Source organism: Dermacentor albipictus, chromosome 7 (assembly GCF_038994185.2).
Source record: "Dermacentor albipictus isolate Rhodes 1998 colony chromosome 7, USDA_Dalb.pri_finalv2, whole genome shotgun sequence".
NCBI lineage: Eukaryota > Metazoa > Arthropoda > Arachnida > Ixodida > Ixodidae > Dermacentor > Dermacentor albipictus.
This window is the reverse complement of record NC_091827.1, coordinates 33,677,992-33,697,701: the sequence shown is the minus strand read 5'-3', so window position 1 is coordinate 33,697,701 and position 19,710 is coordinate 33,677,992. Positions and strand designations below refer to the sequence as shown.

The window sequence follows — 19,710 nt, the reverse complement described above, 5'->3', positions numbered from 1 at the left end:
AAGACGATCAAAGTTCTAGGTCACATTGTGAGCAAAGATGGCATTCGTCCTGATCCTGACAAGGTTTCCGCAGTTCAGCACTTCCCTCGTCCCGAAAAGACCAAAGATTTGCGTAGTTTCTTAGGCCTCGCTTCCTATTTTCGGCGATTCATACGGGGCTTCGCCTCAATAGCGTCACCTCTGCACAAATTACTGGGTTCTAATGTTCCCTTTGTGTGGTCTCCCGAATGTGAATCTGCGTTCACCCATCTGAAGCAAGCTCTTACATCTGAACCAGTACTACGCCATTTTGATGAAGCTGCTCCTACCCTCCTGCATACGGATGCTAGTGGTCACGGAATTGGTGGCATTCTCCTACAGCGAGACGACACTTTAGGTGAGAGGGTCGTCGCATACGCAAGTCGCGTTCTGACAAACGCCGAAAAGAATTACACCATCACGGAGCAGGAATGTCTAGCTATCATTTGGTCTGTGCAGAAGTTTCGACCTTATCTTCACGGCCGCCACTTTACGGTCGTTACAGACCATCATGCATTATGCTGGCTTTCGACGCTGAAGACCTTGTCTGGACGACTTGGTCGGTGGATTCTTCGTTTGCAAGAATACGACTTTACCATTACCTACAAGTGCGGGAAAAAACACCAAGATGCAGACGCGCTTTCTCGCTGTCCGCTTCCTACGACACCATGCAATGGAGCTCCAACTACCATCCGTGACAAGCTTTCGCTCAATCCCTCCTCAGATGCTTTCTTGTTGGCCACTGTCGACGAGATGCCTCCACACGACAACAAATCCTTCCAATTTCATCAACTTGCCGACTCGTACTGTCGGCGCATCATTGACCACCTTCAAGGAGCTTCGCGCCCGCCTAACGCCCGCCTTCGCCGGCAGCTGACGCAATTTAAGATTGACAACCGCGTCCTATACCGTCATGTCTATCACCCTGACGGTCAACGCTGGGTTCCTGTTCTGCCACGCTCTCTACGTGCTCATGTCCTGCGGGCTTCTCACGACGACATGTCTGCTGGTCACCTTGGTTTCCAGAAAACCTATGACCGCATCAAAGGGCGCTTCTACTGGCCTGGATTGTCCGCCAGTGTAGTGAGGTATGTCGCTTCCTGCGCTCTATGTCAGCGTCGAAAGCTCCCTACATCAGCTCCAAGCGGACAACTGCAACCGGTTCCATGTCCGTCGCAACCATTTGAGGTCGTTGGAGTTGACCTATATGGCCCTCTTCCTGTGACTCTCACCGGTAAACGATGGATTGTGACAGCCGTTGATCACTTGACACGCTACGCCGAAACAACTTGTGTGAGTTCTGCCTCAGCCTCTGAAGTTGCTGCATTCGTACTTCAATCCTTAATACTGCGTCACGGTGCTCCTCGCGTCCTCCTGAGCGACCGTGGAAAAGCATTCCTCTCGCAACTACTAGACGAAGTACTCAGAGCCTCCGGAACCACCCACAAGACTACCTCCAGTTACCATCCGCAAAGCAACGGCCTCACAGAGCGATTTCATCGCACGCTGTCAGACATGTTAGCCATGTACATTGACCCGGATCACAGAAACTGGGACGCAATTTTACCATTCGTGACCTTTGCATATAATACCGCCGTTCAACGCACGACCGGTTACTCGCCATTTTACCTTGTCTATGGTCGTTCGCCCTCTTCCTGTCTTGACGTCTCTTTCTTCGCGCCAACTGTCCATCAATGTCCTTCCTCCTGCGAAGAATATGTGTCCCGCATTCTGCGTTGTCGCCAGCTCGCCCGCATCAACACCGAAGCACGGCAACAGGACCGCAAGCAGCATTACGACGCCTCTCATCGCGTCGTGTGCTTCCGCCCTGGCGAGGAAGTGCTACTCCGGACACCAGTTCGTACTCCTGGCTTGTGTGACAAGTTTCAGCTTCGGTTCATCGGCCCTTACAAAGTCATGGAGCAGACTTCTCCAGTGAACTATCGCGTGGAACCAGTTATTGTTCCAAATGACCGCCGCTGCCGCGCTGCTGAGATTGTCCACGTTTCCCGTATGAAACCTTTCACGAGACGTTCACCGCCCCTTTGAGTTGCGGCCAGGATGGCCGCTCTCGCGCGAGGGGACATTAGTGTAGCGAGATATAAGCTATTCTTTGTCATCTGTACATGATCATCATCATGTGGGGCTCATATGGGGTTCTTCTTCATCATCGCTTGTGGGGCTGGCTCTCGAGTGTGCTCCTTGCTGTGGGCGTGGTCGGTTCGCCTAACCTTTTGACGCGGAATAAAAGCCGTGATTACTGCTGCGTCACAAGATATATATATAAGGATCCTTATATGTAGACGTATGGGAAGCAGATTACAAAGGCAAAGCAATGTCGGACGGCGTGTTTTGGTAACACTGAAGGGCACGCGGGCCTTATTTCGAATTTGGCGAGTGCGTGCTCTGTTTTGCTGGTTCTCCGAATAATTGCTCGTGCCTGTTTGGAGGCGCTACGAGCAGGGAACTGATTCAGGATGTCCTCAATTCTATATTTGCAGGAAACAAGTGCATGGTATACGTGTAGTGCACAGCGCAGTGTACGAACAGAGTTATCTTTTTTCTTCTTCTTTAACTGTTTGGACATGCGGCTCGTGCCTACGGTTGGGAATTCGCCCAAGCAACGGTGTTAACCTGCGCACTAGTTGAAAAAAAAACTGTTTCTTTTAATCATCGTATAATCATAATCGGGGACATCGTTGTAATTGTGACTGCGGCTTCCGCTGCCATCAATATAGTAATCGTCGTGCAAAAGGAAGTGTTTTTCCCTGAAATCGCCGTCTGCCTCTGCCTTGGGTCGACGTAAACCGATTTTATCACAGAGATTTCACGTTCTCACCACTCCGTATATAGAATACAAAGCTGAGCTAATTGGTGAGCGATCATCGTGCAAAAAAGCAGTGCAGAAAACTGGATACGAGTCTGTGTATTTACATATCGAGCCTACTGCTGCCATCGATTTCGATTTTCCGTGTTTTGGCACCCGTTCTGTTCATCTGACTGACCAAAGGTTATCTCTTTTACGCGTTATGTCACTTTCCCAGCTTCATTACAATGCCCTTTACAGAAAAACCGGGTTACCGGAGAGATTAGAGAGGTTTAGCTTGTCGGTATTCGGGTAAAAGCAGGCGGACATACACATACCGAGCGTCCTGCATGGTGCAGCCACCTGGTGACGCAGAGCTCAAAAACAGCTACTATTGAAGTAACCAAGTGTATTCTACTTCGCTGCTGGTGTAAATTTTCGGCACTGGCGTAATCGTGTTGCTGCCAAAAATTTACACCCGTAGCAAAGTAAAATACACTTGGTTACTGCAATGTTAGCTATTTTTTTGTCCGTTTGAGCTCTGCGCTACCAGGTTGCTGCACCATGCAGGCCGCTCAAGTTTAAGCCTACGCCCCAACGTCCCGTCCGCCTGCGTTTACCCGAATACCGACAAGCTAAACCTCTCCCCTTACAAAAATCATTGCAGACTTGCTGCAGAAATTCTGCATACCCCGAGTCACCCGGGATGCAGAATATCTGAAGACAGGTGACAGACTTTCTGTCACCCCCTGTCACCTCCCAGCGCCCAATTGGTACACCCTTTCTGCAGAAATTCTGCATACCCCGAGTCACCCGGGATGCAGAATATCTGAAGACAGGTGACAGACTTTCTGTCACCCCCTGTCACCTCCCAGCACCCAATTGGTACACCCTTTCTACAGAAATTCTGCATACCCCGAGTCACCCGGGATGCAGAATATCTGAAGACAGGTGACAGACTTTCTGTCACCCCCTGTCACCTCCCAGCGCCCAATTGGTACACCCTTTCTGCAGAAAGTCTGCTCAATCTGTGTAGCTGCAGGATACAGCATTTCTGCAGAAAGTCTGTCGAGATTGTGGTCACAGGATTACAGCATTTAGGCAGACATTAGATAGAATTTCTGTAGCCCCACTATGGGGAACTGGCATGCATGCATGCAATAAAATAACAGACGCAATAGTATTCTTTGCACATTTTATTTGTCTCCGATTTCTTCCGGGCTGCTTGGTTGGGACCAAGAATATCGCTTCCAAGGAATGAAGTAGTGAGTACCGACATCTCATGTGAGTGGCAGTGACCGCCTTGCACACACCTTGTCGCAGCATGCAAATCAGATGCTTTGACGCGCTGTTCAGCCTGCAGAAGTGCCGCAGGCTCCCAAGTGATGTAGATTCCTCTGGCTCACAAAATCGTGACATCCCTAAACAAGAAGAAATGTTCAGTTTACTGTAAAGTTAACCCTGCTGAAACTGTAAACTTGTGACATTGTGAAAAGTCTCGTACAAACAGCTACATGAAGCTGCATGGTTGCACAAATACCCGATTATTACATCACAGGCAGTTAACATGTAAATGGAACTGGAGCAAACATGAATATACTATAAAAAACTTCACACAAACGCACGTCTGTACCAAGTCAAATGCGAATTGCACAACCAGAAAACTCGTTAACACATGATAAGCGTTTGAAAACCTAATTTATTTATGCGGTGCAACAAAGCCCTGCCCCAAAGGACGATGCATTGTAAAAGAACAGACTCCCTCTTTTTCAGGTGAGAAAACAATTTTTTCCATTAAAGATAGATACTGTTGTTGAAATCTCGGAACCATTTACAAATACACGAAAACACATGACACCCAACGCAAGAAATACAGGCTGTCTGAAGACACTATATAAATAAAAGAACTTGCATACAAGCTAAAATCTGGCCATGCGTCGTACACAGCAATCGGGTGCCATCTCGCGCAGCCGTTAGCTGTGAAGACGACAAATCGACGTACCTCTAGAAATGGCTATACGATTTCTCGCTGAAAAATTACGTACAGAAATAGTAACTTTCCCTGCTTGAATTTTTGCGCCTATTCAAATCAAGCAGTCCCCGGCGCAAGGAAACTTCACAGCAGAAAGCAAATAGTCGATAGATTTTGGCAACATCACGTTTTAGGGCAATTTTCATCAAACTTCGCTAAATGCGCCCTGCGACAAGAACGAACATTCGAAAAGCACGATCATTTTTGTCACGTTACTAATCACCTTGTTACTCGTACAGAAATGCCCACTTCACGGACTACAAGAATGCGCGCACGCGCCGGACTTACCTTTCTAGGCGTGCTCGGTAAACGAGTCTCCGTGACAGCTGCTGCCGCATCGCACAGGTACCGCAGGAAGGACAGTCGGTGCACGGTGCCTCCAGCGTCAACAGCGCAGAATTGCAGATGAACTACAGCACGTGATAGCACAACTTTCAAAAAAGTCTTCCGCGCACTGTGATGGAATGCGAGCGCAGCGAGAGTACCATCGGCTTTTCATGAGCCGGTAACAAAGAAAGCGCGACCGGGTCATAACTACGATAATTGGCATCGGCACACCACACGGAAAACACTGAGAGCTACGTTATGCAGTCACAGGGGTTTTGGATCATTAATACACACAAAAATCGCCACAATTCCTCTCGGCACGGCATGTTCACTACCTCATCGGTCGCCGTCAATGCGGCGTGCACATGGCGTGCACGCGTGCACGCCGTGACTTGTCGGTGACCAGGTGCAGACGGGAAAATATACTCACCCGTAATTTTACCGGTGCTCGCGGCCAGCGCCTCCTGGGGGCCGGCGCCGAAAGCAACCACGCAGTCGGTGGTCGGATGGATGGTGTCGGCGTCGCGCGGTAGATATGTCCTTAAATTCAGGCTGCGGTTCGAGCCATAGTATAACTGCTGCATTTAATGTACGTTATGTAACACGCCAGTATTACCTTATTACCTTATTAATTATTAATTATCTATTTTAATGTCTTATTTTATTTTTATTATTTTATAATTATTAATTACCTTATTTCAATTAGTTATAAATAATTGATTTATATAACTGCAATTATCAGACTGTTATTGTAGCAATCAGTGACAAAGTTTTCAAAATGTTAAAATGGCAAAACAGAGCGCAATGATAAAATGTGTCATGGTTCAGGATGCGCACACGTGTGTGTGTTTGTGTGTGTGTGTGCTTGTGTGCATGTGTGATTCGTGGGTGGCTGAAAGGTGAAGCCGATTTAACTGTTATTTATCAAATGTTTCATGTAGAATATATATATATATAGATTTGGCATGCATATTACATACAAGTCTACTTACTTGCCGTCCACACAGTGTCTGCAGACAATATGCAGACAATCTGTAGACTAGCTCTACATGGAGGTGACTGGTGGGTGACTCATGGGTGACTGAAAGGTCAGACCTATTGAACCGTAATTATAAAATGTGTCATGGTTCAGAATATGTACATATATGCGTTTATATATAGATATACATCTACACACACACACACACTCGCTGGGCATGCATATTACAGACAAGTCTACTTGCAGTCCGCACGGTGTCTGCAGACATTCTGCAGACTAGGTCTACGTGGAGGTGACTGGTGGGTGACTTAAGGGTGACTGAAAGGTCAAAACTATTCAACCGTAATTATAAAATATGTCATGGTTCAGAATATGTATGTATATATAGATACATATACATATTTACACACACACTCACTGGGCACGCATATTACAGACAAGTCTACTTGCAGTCCGCACGGTGTCTGCAGACATTCTGCAGACTAGCTCTACATGCAGGTGACTGGTGGGTGACTCATGGGTGACTGAAAGGTCAAAACTATTCAACCGTAATTATAAAATATGTCATGGTTCAGAATATGTATGTATATATAGATACATATACATATTTACACACACACTCACTGGGCACGCATATTACAGACAAGTCTACTTGCAGTCCGCACGGTGTCTGCAGACATTCTGCGGACTTAGTCTACAGAAAGGTCGAGTCTACAGATAGGTGACAGGGGTGACTGATAGGTGACTCATGAGTGACTGAAAGGTCAAACCGATTTTTGTAAGGGTCTAATCTCACCGGTAAGCGGGTTTTTCTGCACGGGGTAATGCGCTTACGGACAATGTTAAAGCTCTCTAATGTTGAGTACCCTGGGACCCCCAGATTATTTCCGACTACACCTTTTCTGAATTTCCGGAAGAGGTCGTCCAGCTAAGCATCATTAACTTTAACTCAGGAGGGTTCTAGCGCTAAACGTTGCCAGGTTAGCAGTGATCGAAAGAATCTCAGGAACGCCGGGCGCTTTAGCTTTGGTATAGACCCAGCGCTCTGACTTCGGCGGAGAGTAGAGTGGAAGGATATTAGATGACGAAGCGGGTGGGCTTCAGATAAATTATTCGCCATATTTTTCGCTTGCGAAGGGACGCTACAGATCAATATTAAGTCAATATAGACTGGTATTCCTTCCGAAATATAGTGTGGCGGAAAGACATTGATTAGTACTGGATAAAAAGAAGGTCAAGCTTCCCTTTTCCTTAATTATGTGCCGCATCCGTAGCGCCGGTACGTCAATGTCACGTAAAATATTCAGAAATGCAGAAATGAATGCGCGCGAACACGTGAGCTACGCATTTGGTGACCGCGTTGACGCTGCGTTATGCTCACTCTCATTTCGTAACAGTTGTGCACCCTGTAGCAACCGTTTGTCCTGTAATTAACCACAGTACATACCGTAACCAGCCGTGTGTCCAACCATCGTATGTGCCTTAACCACCTACACATACTGTAACTGCCTTATCTCTCGTAACCACAGTAATTCCACACAGCGCACATTCCGTAACAAGCCTATTTATCGGAACCACCGTGCGTACTGTTACAACCGTATGTCCAGAAACCAGCGTACATACCCTAACAAATTTATGGCGCGAAACCACTGTACGTGCCTTAACTACCTACACATACCGTAAGAACCGTTTCTCGCGTAAGCACGGTATAAGTCCACACAGCGTACATTTGCAACAAACGCATGTCCCGTAACCACCGTACATACCGCAGCAAATGTGTGTCCTGTAACCGCTGTATGTGCCGTAACCACCCACACATACCATAACAACCGTATATCCCGTAACCACCGCACAGGCAGCGTATATAGGTACTGTAACAATCGTATGTTCCATAGCCACCGCGCATACTGTAACAACCGTACCATTCACAACAAACGTTTGTCCCGCAACCACCGTACGTGCCGTGACCACCGTACATACCGTAACCGCCGTGTGTCTCACATCCTGTACGCATGGACCTGCATTCTTTTGGCATACAGGAGCTGTAGAAAGCGTACGCTTTCGTATCTGGGCTGTTTTCGCGCTAGATAAGTTCGCTAGATTCCCTAGGCTGTGTGGTAAAAAAAAAGCCATACTCTTTGTAGAATTCTATAAGCACAAACATACCTCCGGATTTTTTTTTTCTGTTGCCTTCCGCTAACGGCAGACTCCCATTGCGACACGGTGCCGTGGTTCGGCGATGCGCACTATACGCTTCTTACGTTTTTCGGGATCCCGACTGCCGGTGCGGTGGGCCCTACGACAAAGGAGTTGTCCGGAGAGCCCCTTTTGTTCCTGACGAGCGCAGGCAGGCATGCTGGCCAATGCGCCGATATATTGGAGGACGTAAAATAACTGTCACGACGAAAGAGAAATCGATAAAGGACAAGGACAAACCGAAAAAAAGCACAAGACGTTCGAGTTATACCCGTTCGCATTTGATAAGAAACGGAGCTCAAACAACCGAGGGCCGACCGACCGACCGACCGACATGGGAGTCGGAACGAATTCCGAAGTAGCAGCAATGGTATCGCAATCAGCGAATGGAAAGGAAGGAAGGGGAAAGAAAAGGAATGGGGGAGGTCGGTGCGGTTCTCGAAGCAGCGTCGGGTAAAAAGAGGTATAATTTTCGGATCGCCCCCCTCACTCTTCCTTTTCTTCTTCCATAATTAGGGACCTTTGATGGCATGTTAGATGGGAACCGTGATTTAGCGCGGGAGCGTCGTCTTCTTGTGTCTGTGCCCGATTTCGCAGTGGGCGGCCCTCGTCTTTTTGTCTTACACCCCCTCAGCGCTCCAATTTCTTCCCTTTTCGATCGCGATAATCAAGCCATCTCGCTCCTACATATCCCCAGAGTTATCATCGGTTTTTTTGTTACGCCAGTCGACGAATTACATCTCTCGGTGCTCTGAGCGCTTTCTCGGTTCTTTGTCTGTGGCGATTGCGTTCATTAGGTTATTAGTTCTTTCTTATTTTTCAACATCATCTGCCTTTCGTTTGTCGTGCTGTGCGATTTTGGTTCCGCAGCGGCGAATTATCCGGTTTACTCACTTCTTCCATAATTTTTTTTACTTGGATTAATGACTCCGTTTTCCTTCGCTTCATTTCTATCCGGGCTCATTTCATGGCTGTTCGGAATATCGCATTACATACGCGTTCCTAGCGCTTTTCTTCCCTGCATGGGCGCTGATTTGGTCGCTGTGACAGTGATAGCCGGCTCACATATCAGCTATAGTGAGAGCCACGCATGTTCCAGCTATGACGGTAGCTTTGCAGATACCAACTGTAGCGACAGCCGCATAGGTATCAGGTTTAACGATAGCTGTACAGATACAGCAATACAGCTACCAGCTACGTCGATAGCTATAGAAAAATACAGTAATAGCGTCAACTGCGCAGACGCATCTGTAACGCTAGCTGCACGTATACCAACTACAGAGGGAGCGGTACAGAGATAGCAATACAATTACCAGATACAGTAATAGCTGCATACAGTATTTGTGGTAGCTATATGTATGCGTCTGTGCCGATAACTGCACAGAAATCCGTTGTTGAGGTAGCTGTACAGATATTAGCTAGAGTGAGGGATGTGCAGATACAGAAATGGCGTTACAGCGATAGCTGCACGTATACTAAAATTGCTTGAACTACGTTCCGTTGTATCTACACAGACATCGGCTATCGCTGTAAACTTCAGCAGCGATATGTGTAATGGAGCCGTCTTCGCACATTCCTAGGACTGTGTATGCATAGGTACCATTTAGTGTTGTGAAGATGAGTGGAATTTGGGCATTTGAATGGATGCAGCCGCCCAGTCAAGTTTTTCGGAATGTTCCGCCTTCTTGGAAACTCCGTGTGCAGTGCAGTGTTTTTAGAATCAGAGTAGTGGCACGCATGTCAGCGTGTCGTCACACGGAGACACATGACGTCAAATCAGGCTTTACCAGCTCATCGTAGGAAGGCTGCGAAATGGCGGCGACCGGCTCGTAGAGGTTATATCATAGTATATATAATAGTATAATAGTACCAGTAATACAATTATTGGTAGAAAGGTAATATATGCTAAGTAACTTTCCAAAAACGCCCGGCTGCGTCTGTTAGTCTCGCCTTAAGGTAAAGTTTGGACCAGTACACCTTGCCAGTTGTTTTTCTTTTTTTTGTTCTTGTCTGCGCGATGACGATCGATGATGGTCACCAATGACGTCCCCTTTGAAATGGGGCGGCGACAGATGGTCACCTAGGCTGCTCTAATAAAATTTTACGATTTCTATTGCAGTTTAGCGCTTTACCTATACCTCTCCATTTCAACTTCTCTTTTCGTTAAAACCGCTGTATATCTGTATTGCACATTAAACTATGCCTGTAACCACCGCGGCTCCATTGGTTTCTTCCTTGCCTTGTTTCCCTCCACCCATACTCTAACCGTCTCCTGCATATCTCGACCGCTGGCCAGCGAACGCTTCCGTCAGTTTCGAAACTCGCCGTTTCTGTAAGGTGCACGTTCCATGCCTCGGGTGCATTGGCTGCACGATGATGGTTTATTTGCATACCTTTTTGAAACGGGGCGGTCACAGATATAGCCTGCTCGAGCTAACCAAGCCATGCCGGTAACGTGGTTGTCGTTCTAGCATTCTGCCTATACATCTCCTTAATCTTTTATATATTACTTGAAACTTCTGTATCTACCAGCTCTATTCGCCTTTAACGGACTCGGTACTACCAATATCTCCCCTGCTTCTCTTTTTTGGCCACCTTTTTTTTCGGTTTTGTTTGGTAAATTCTGATAGCAGCGGCACCATTATTTTTTGTTTGTTTCCCACTTACGCTCTGCACCCTGTCCGATAGGTGAATACGACAGTTCGAAGAGCGCACGCATATCCTACGAGCTGCCCTGCCGGGTACGCGCAAGGCCGGTTCGGCGCGGCAGCCGGAAAACACGCCATCTCCATTAGGAGGTGGCGTTGGTGGGGGAATGGGGGGAGGGGAGCAAGACCTACGCTCGCGTCTGTGATAAGTTGTCTGTGGAGAAAAAGAAAAAAAAAAAGAAATACACATATGCGCCCGGGAGGCCGCAACATCAGCTCGACCCTGTGTTCGGTACAGTTCGTGGGGGTGGGGGGGGGGGGGGGTGGCATGGGGGAGGTTGTTAGGACGGTTGCGAGGCGCGAGTGAATTTTCGTCGCACGCGCGCGACTGGAGTGCATTGAGCGAGCGGCTCGTTCGCGTCGTCATCGGCTGTGGGTTGGCGAGCGGGGGCGGGGGGGGGGGGGGGAGGGGGTGCATTTTGACAGGAAATTGATAATAAAGCGACGCTTCCTCCTCTCTCCTTTCGTTGCATGTATGGAAGAGTACCGTGAAAGCTCGCGTGTATTACGCTACGTCATTTATTTCTCACCCGTGTTTGAGGCTACCGATCGTTGTGGGAATTTGACGTCTTCTATACTTCAATTTTTAGGGTCTTAGATTTAACGCTTCTTGTGCTCACATTATGTTTGAAATGTTAGGAGTGCCACTGGTTTGTCCTACTGTATGCCTTAATTTGTAAAGGGGGTCTGAACCTCTGTCAAGTGAATTGACTTTCACTTTTTAGTTCCGACTTTCCCCCTTTCAATATGGAAATAAACTCAACTCAATCCAATACATTCGCAAAAGAAGGGCGTTTTCGTTGGTTACATGATTCTCGGGGCAGCAAACTGGACGCGGTTCTGGTTGTATTTTCTTTCGAGCGACTGCTGTTTCCTTTTTCTTTTTACAGTGAAAGACCGGCACTTTGACAAATTACGCATCGTACATATGTCGCGGATGTCGCCATGGTGACGTTTTCCTAGCAGGAGAAGTTGAACTAGTAAGGAAACTGTCGCTATCCGCCGAGGATTATGTCCCGGAATCTGCGCCGCCAACGTTTGTCAGCGTGTCGTCGTCGTAGCTGCTGTCGTTCTTGTCGTCGACGTCTTGTACTGGCGTCGTCATTGTCCCCGTGTTGTCGTTGTTCTTCCAGTCCTAAATCCTGTATTCGTCATATCTTGGTCCTGTCGATCGTGCCGTCGTCTTACCATGGCGTCGTAGGCGTTATAGTCACCGCCTTAGTGGTTGAATCGTTATCGTCATCATCTCGCGTTCGTGTAATCCTCTTCGTTACATCGCTTCTTTATTTTTTTTTAACCCTCCATTTTCGCAGTCGTCGGAGTCACCTTGCGGTAGTTGTATACGCCGAGGTTGTTTGTCCGGTTTTCGGCCTGTCGTGCTATGCCGAATGTTGGACATACCGTGCCATTCCGGCAGCCAGGGCAAATAACTCCAGCTTCTCGTCATGCCCGTAATGCGCAGCGTGAAATATATTCTACGCTAAGTTAGTGACTTTCCAGCACGGGAAATTTGCCTACCGCGTAGCCTATATAGTAGCGTTTCGATTACTCTTGAGCGATTTTTCAGCTGTGGATAGTTCAGCGACGCACTTCCTGATTAGTTAATTACTATACTATAACTGTCCAAAAACAAGAAAGGGGCTGGCAGATGGAATGGCACACTGTGGTATAAAATTTTTTAAACAGGGTTGAAGTACCTCAGGTACTTCACAGGTACCTGAGGTACTTCAACCTGTTTAAACAGGTACTTCAACCCTGTTTAAAAAATTTTATACTATAACTGGAGCTTGTAACTCAAATAACATATTGTTCTTTTTTTGTACAAACGGGCTCTCCATGGCCGTTATGAAGGTCATCGAGTTCTAATTTTTCTTGATACTGTAGCAATATGAAAATGCCTTTGCTCATTACGGGGCTGGAATCTCGGCATCTCTGTTATCTCTCTCGACACTGATTAGCAGCCGTTTATTTTACGGACATATTCGGGTTGGTATCGTACGCGGCTTTTTACGGTAATGCGAGATGGGGGGTGTTCTTCCCCTCTCCAGCCGCATCGAAAACCCGACTCGCGTAGCCAGAGCGGCGAGACGCGGAAACGAGATCTGGAAGCGGAAGAGGGAGACCCGAGCGGAGGGGAGAGGAGGGGGAGGAGCGGGGAGGAGGATGGAGGAGGGAAGGGGGTGTCGCGAGAGACCCGAGCGGAGGGGAGAGGAGGCGGGAGGAGGGAAGGGAGGGGAGAGGGGGTCACGATGAAAGCGTTCAGAGCGCACTTTGAAGGGAAGACGGTTTGGTTGGACGAGAACGTGTTGAAGTAAAATGGCGTGTGCTGTGCTGCGAGTTTTGAAAAATTGGTCGGGCGCCCTGGCTGTCGTTCCGTGCGAGGGGAGCTCAAATTGAGGGCGGCCGATGACGAGCACGACGCAAGTTTGCTCTCGGGGGCATCTCGTTGAAAAGGAGGTTTTAAATGACGATGGCGACACCGGGGAGAGAGAGAGAGGGGTGAGAGGGAGTTAGATAGCGTGACGACGCGAAACGAGACATCTTTCTCTCTCTTTTTTTCTTTGCGCGCGTGTGTTCGTGCGTGGAGTAGTGTAGCGGAAAAATTGGAATAGCGCGAATATATAGGATGCGCGAAGCGAGTTTGTTATTTGCCCGGGTGTAATTTGAAGACGCCGACTGATGGATGCTGCCTGCCCCGAGCGGACGTTTTATGTGCGCGTGTGATGTGGTTTTGCACTTTTTCGCGCGTGCGCGTGGGTATATGTGTGTAGGAGATTTGGAGGGAGGGGGGGAGTTGAGGGTGGTTGAAAGAAAAAGAAGTGCCACTCTCTTTTGAAAGTTTTTCTCTTTCTTTTCTCTTTCTTTGGCGGGAGGAAAATTGGCGTACTTGGGGAGGTAGTCGGCGAATCGGATTGACTGGCGCCAAGGGGTTTCGTGGAACGCTTTTGAAACCGGAGGACTTGTTGTTCCGTGGTCTCGGTTGTTTCGCGACGGCTTCTCAACGTCCGTTGCGCAAGTGAATTTGGACACTCTTTGCATTTGTTGTCGGGTATATCCTTCTTGGGCTTCTTTGGGCCTTTGTATAGACTTGCCACTTTTGGTCATGCAATATCTGTAATGCCGAGTATGAACGCAAGTTGTTAACAACTGTATGGTCTTTGTGTTAATGTGGTACGCAGCCAGTTTCTACCGCAAATGTTTATACTGCCGCGTTGCATGCCGGCTTGGCGACGCAGTCAGCTACGCCCGGTGCCGTTGTGCCCAGCTAATTGCCATTTCCTTCCCCCGTGCGCGCACCCTCACCCTCTGCTCGTGTAGACGACGTCCACAAGCTCGCTTCTTTGGAACCACGCTTGTTATCCTTGTCTCGGCCGCTTATTTTTCTCTCTCTGCCCAGCAGCTTCCAACTACTCTAGACTCCTCTAGACTCCAACTACTTCCTCAATCAGCCACGCCCATCCTCACTCCTCGTTTCCCCATTGTCCTTCCAATCCCTTTCCCGACGACCCTCTCGTTGCTTATTCATCATCATCTTTTGTTCTTTTCTCCTCGCACGTGTCTCGCTACTCTGCGCCTTTTCTGCTTCCGGCTTTCTGCCTCGCCGCTGTTCTTTCCCCCAACTTTCCCTAATATACCTCGAAGCTCACCATTCCTTTGTCGCGCTTCCACGTGGCCTTCTATACAGTTCCGTGTATGCAGTTTCCCCAACTCCCCATTTCATGCCTTTCAGATTACCTATCCCTCCACCAACACCTAATCCAACCCCTGACTCAGGTTTGCTTCCCAACATCCCAATTTATAACCTTTATCTTTGCACTCGCCATTCGCTTATCTCCTCCTCCGTCGTTAGTGAGCTCCCGTTTCCGTCCGCATACTTCGCGCAGCATTTCAAACGATGCGAAGCGTCCTGCTCTGTCCGCGTCCGCGCCTAGCTATACGCACCTTTCCCGTTGTTTCCCTATCGCCTCGGCTCCTTCCCTCTCAAGTTAATTTCCATATCCCCCCGCAACTCGTATCTTTTCGTCCCGCATGTACGTCCGAGTTTCTCGGTCCACAGTTCCCCGTCTCATTCCCTTCCCACTGACAAGAAAAAAAGATTGGTTCCACGTTTCCCTAAACCCTTTCCCATCTCCCTCGCTCTCCCCTCTTTTCAAAGCGACTCTGGTTTGTTTCCCATCGTCTCCAATCTTTCCCTTCATTCGTCGCCACGCACTCTCCATTTTCTCCTCTCCTTTCGCTCTAGAGTTGGCTCCCCGTGCCTCCTTCACACCCTCGCATTTCCTCTCCCTCCTTTTTTTTCGCGCCAGCTCACTTAAACCGCGCAGTGCCCGACTGCCGGCTTTGCGCGCCCGATGTAAATTACGAGACGCGCCTGCCCCACTCCGCAAACTCCCGCCTCCCCCTCGAAGAGGAGGGAAGGAAACTGATATCAAAATCTGCCTCCCTAATTTATCTATACGCGCTCAGGCCTCTCCCTAGCAGCGCACGGCTGCAGCGTCGGCACACACACTGTGGGTGCTCGTTTCTTGCCCCGTTCGCCGCCGTCGCCCGGACACGAACAAAAGGCGTCCTCATCCCTATCGCTTTCCCTCAAGTCGCTCGCGCGGTGAGGCAAACATTGGCTTTTTAGGGAAGAGGGGGTGGGGAAGTTGGGTACAGGCGCCGGTGGTTTTGGGGATCCATTCATCTTTTAAGGGCCGCACAATGGAGTCGGTGTCTTTTCGACACTGTGCCGCCCGCCGCTGGCGCCCAGGCCGCTCTTTGTGTTGTGTGTACGCTCCATTCGCGCTCATCTTCTTCGGCAGCGTCCGCTTGGCGCGCCCTCTTGCGCGCGCGTGTGTTTGTGTGTGTTTGTGTGTGTGTGTGTGTTTGTGTTTGTGTGTGTGTGTGTGTTTGTGTGTGTGTGTGCGTGCGTGCGTGTGTGTGTTTGTGTGTGTGTGTGTTTGTGTGTGTGTGTGTTTGTGTGTGCGTGCGTGCGTGCGTGTGTGTGTGTGTGTGTGTGTTTGTGTTTGTGTGTGTGTGTTTGTGTGTGTGTGTGCGTGCGTGCGTGTGTGTGTTTGTGTGTGTGTGTGTGTTTGTGTTTGTGTGTGTGTGTGTTTGTGTGTGTGTGTGTGCGTGCGTGCGTGCGTGTGTGTGTTTGTGTGTGTGTGTGTGTGTTTGTGTGTGTGTGTGTTTGTGTGTGTGTGCGTGCGTGCGTGCGTGTGTGTGTTTGTGTGTGTGTTTGTGGGGGGGTGCGTGTGTGCGTGCGTGTGCGTGCGTGTGTGGGCGCGTTGCTTGGGCACTAAGTATGCACTCGGTGAGTTCTGTGCGCCACTGCTTCCCTGCCCCGACCGTTTGCCGTAATCAATCTCTGGCGTGCCATTTCGCTCGGCGGGGGTGCATTCTAAATTTCGCGCCTTGTGTGCTTAAACCGCGTGCGCTAGCGCGCCGATTTCGTTCGACTCGCGGGCGCGTTCTCGTTTGACTCGCAAAGTGAAAGCGAGAGAGAGAGAGAGAGAGAGAGAGAGAGCGAGAGGGAGGGAGGCAGGGAGGGAGGGAGGGAGGGAGAGGGAGATAAATTAAACGGCAGAGAAATGCGTACGAAGGCTCGACGATGCACTTCAGAGAGTCGGCGCGACTCGGTATACAAACGCACCCGCATTCGAAAGTGAGCCATTGTAAGAGTGGCTCGTTAATAATCCTGCAACCTATGTACGCCGCTCCTCCTTTTCTTCTTCTCCTTCTTCTTTAATGTGATAGTAGAGACAAGGCCACTTTTGTGGCTACGTGGCGATCGACTTGACTCAGCCGTTCGAGCCGAACCCACACGGTTACGCGTACGCGCGCGCGCTTATACGCGACGCGTTCTGCTTCTACGCGACTTTCGCCGCTTCCAGAAGAAGCGCGCGCTCAGGGCCCGCGTCTGCACGTGCGTGCGTCGACATAATAAATGGCGAGGTGCGCGAAAAATAATGGGACGCGCACTTAGACCGGGGAGCTTTGCAGTGTATGGGTGGCGCTATCTCGCGCTTTATCACAACCTTATTTTTGTTTTTTTCTGTTTCTTCTTTCCACGCCCGCTTTCTAACCAAATAGCATCACCCTCACCCCCCCCCCCCCCCTCCGCTTTCCCGCCACTGTGGTACAAGCGCCCGTGCGAGCCCGCACGAAACCTACGCGAACCTTGTGTGTGTGTGCGTGTCGGGTTCTCGTTGCCAGGGGCGCGTGCTCTAGTCGTCTCGGGGATTTGCATAAAGGGCTCGTTAAACCGCTTCCGGCTCTGCGCGCTGTTTGAGCTGGATCGCGCGGCTGGGGCCGTTATCTCGCCTCCGAGCGCTTTTGGCGCGCTTTTTTTTTACAGCTTTAGGCAACCGAGTCTGATGTCCCGCTCTGCTTGGAGAGAGAGAGAGAGAGAGAGAGAGAGAGAGAGAGAGAGAGAGAGAGAGAGAGAGAGAGAGAGGAGGGTGGCGTTAACTGCGAACCGAGAAGTCACCTTAGATTAGCCGAATTAGGGAATCCGAGAAGGGCGTTTATGTGTAGTAGGGGTTGAGGGAGGGGCGGGGGGGGGAGGCGGTGAGGTCCTGATTTTTCGCGCTTTACGACCGCGATTCCCTTGCAGAGAAAGTCATCAGCTTGAGTGGATGAGAGAGCGGCTCCGTGATGAAGTTGAGGGAGGGGCTTCCCCCCGGCTGTGCTCTGTGGCGTCACCATTGCGGAGCATATATGCACGTGCCATTTATAGCTTGCTTGCTATACAAAAAGGGGAAAAAAAGAATGAGGCTTTAAAGCTGCCGATTCTTTGTCTGTAATTTTTATTTCATATCTCTGATTATTCTATACAAGACGGGCGACCCGTCGACTTCTGCTCTTGCGGGATACTTCTCCATTTCGATAATAGCATACAGAAGGGTTAATACTTGTAATGCTTTATTTATTTGATGATACTGGAAACGTTGGCAGCTTTAGTCGTTTATGCTTTTCCACAACCTCTTGAATTTTTAAATGAACAGACAGAAGTGACACGTGGAAGTGTCTTTTTGCCTTATTAAGTGATCAGACTGCGGGAAAGTAGACCGCCGAAGGGACGGCCGGCAGTCGCGATCAACGAAACATATACACCAGTGACTAAGGAATGTACGAAACAGTAGAGACAAAACAAGCAATAGAAACATACTAACGAAAACAACAAAAGAAGAAAGACAGAAAGGAAGATTAGTAGAGGAATAGAACACGTGTTACTTAAATCAGGCGTCACCTGCCGTTACAGAATATGAGTGAGTGAGCAAATACAGAGAAATTGCACAAACGTAAATACAGTGACGACGAGCTCAATGCGTCGACGCGCTCGAATCGATGCATAGCGTATGGTGGACGCGACAAGAGAGAGACGTACAGCGCGCACTTAAGTGTTCATCAAAATAAAACAAGCGCATTGAAGAAATTGGTTGAGTACGCAAAATAAGCGTCACTGACAAATCTAAAGCAGCGTTGAGAGACACTTACGCAGCGAATGCACAAATGAATAACTCAAGACGAGCCGTACACGCTGAAAGTGCGCATAAATTGATAAGTCAACAAGCATGTGAAGCAGTAGACGGAAGTATGGATATAGAAAACCGTGAAACATTTGAACATTTGGGGCCCATAATCACACGTACAGTTTCGCGGTCCGCCCAGAAACGTAGTATATCCTTCAGAGCTCTAGCCGTGCGCTAGTTTAACAACAACACAACAACACAACAACAACAACAACAACAACAACAACAACAACAACAACAACAACAACAAAAGCGAACAAGCAGGCTGACGGTCGTATTGATTGATAACGTCGCAGCTACGGCAAGCGGAGCGTACGTTGCACTTCGGGATTGCTATTAGCCGGCAAACTATGGCTGAGCTACCCGTGATAAAGTTACGAAGCTAGACGAGAAGCGACGATGCTACCTACCTCCGTCTGGCGGCGCGACGTTCGCAACACGTGCAGCTCCGCTAGGAGAAAGAGCGCCGCTATATATAGTGTGACGTCTTCGAACTTTGTCAGTTGTTTCTCTGTCGCCTAAGAACGTGCTCAAGCATCACAGCTCATTGTTGGTTGCAGTCTTCTGTAGGATAGCGGACGCGAAGACCACATTTCTCGCGTCGGCGTTAGCTGCAGATGAGCGCGTTAAAACTGCGGAACCAGGGGCAATCTTAGCTCAACGTCGCACCAACGTTGGCCCTACGTTGAGCAACGTTGTCCTTGCGTCGAGCTTGCTTAACTGTATTTTGAGATTCTATCTCGCTTAGTTAAGCCGCGTGTAGATGGCTAGGACATAATGACTCGAATTACGGTACCGTTGGATGACATTCTTTTCCTGCGGAGGAGTGTTATAGAAAGCGACCTTACTGTAGTAATTCCAGGTATGGCGAATCAGTTCTGCGGAAGCAGCAGCGTGGCGGAAGTTTCTTGAAAATGAAAATAGCCATCTACCCGTTTTAACGCGAAGCTGCAAAGGAAGCTCAATTCGGGTGTCTCAAAAAGCTGGAGAAACATACGCGCCGGTACCGTGGTCCGGTGATCGAACCCCTATATACAGTGGTACTATTTTTTCGTGGTGGCATACGGTCGGGTGTCCGTCTGTTTTCTCTTTCTTGCTTCGACAGGTATATACGCCGTTGCTAGAAT

The 19,710-nt window shown here is 49.0% G+C and overlaps 2 protein-coding genes and 1 long non-coding RNA gene across 8 annotated transcripts in view; 1 reads left to right on the top strand and 2 right to left on the bottom strand.

Annotated features, from left to right (window-relative positions):
• LOC139047784 (ninein-like protein) overlaps positions 1–19,710 on the top strand; it is a 529,102-nt gene that overhangs the window by 149,814 nt on the left and 359,578 nt on the right. The gene's annotated exons all lie outside the window — the stretch shown is intronic.
• LOC139047397 (XK-related protein 6-like) overlaps positions 1–19,710 on the bottom strand; it is a 71,539-nt gene that overhangs the window by 30,916 nt on the left and 20,913 nt on the right. The window lies entirely within an intron of this gene.
• On the bottom strand, positions 4,010–5,794 carry LOC139047772 (uncharacterized). The gene is made up of 2 exons (XR_011507374.1): positions 5,145–5,794; positions 4,010–4,245 (listed from the first exon to the last, which is right to left on the bottom strand). It is a non-coding gene; the product is annotated as an uncharacterized lncRNA (long non-coding RNA).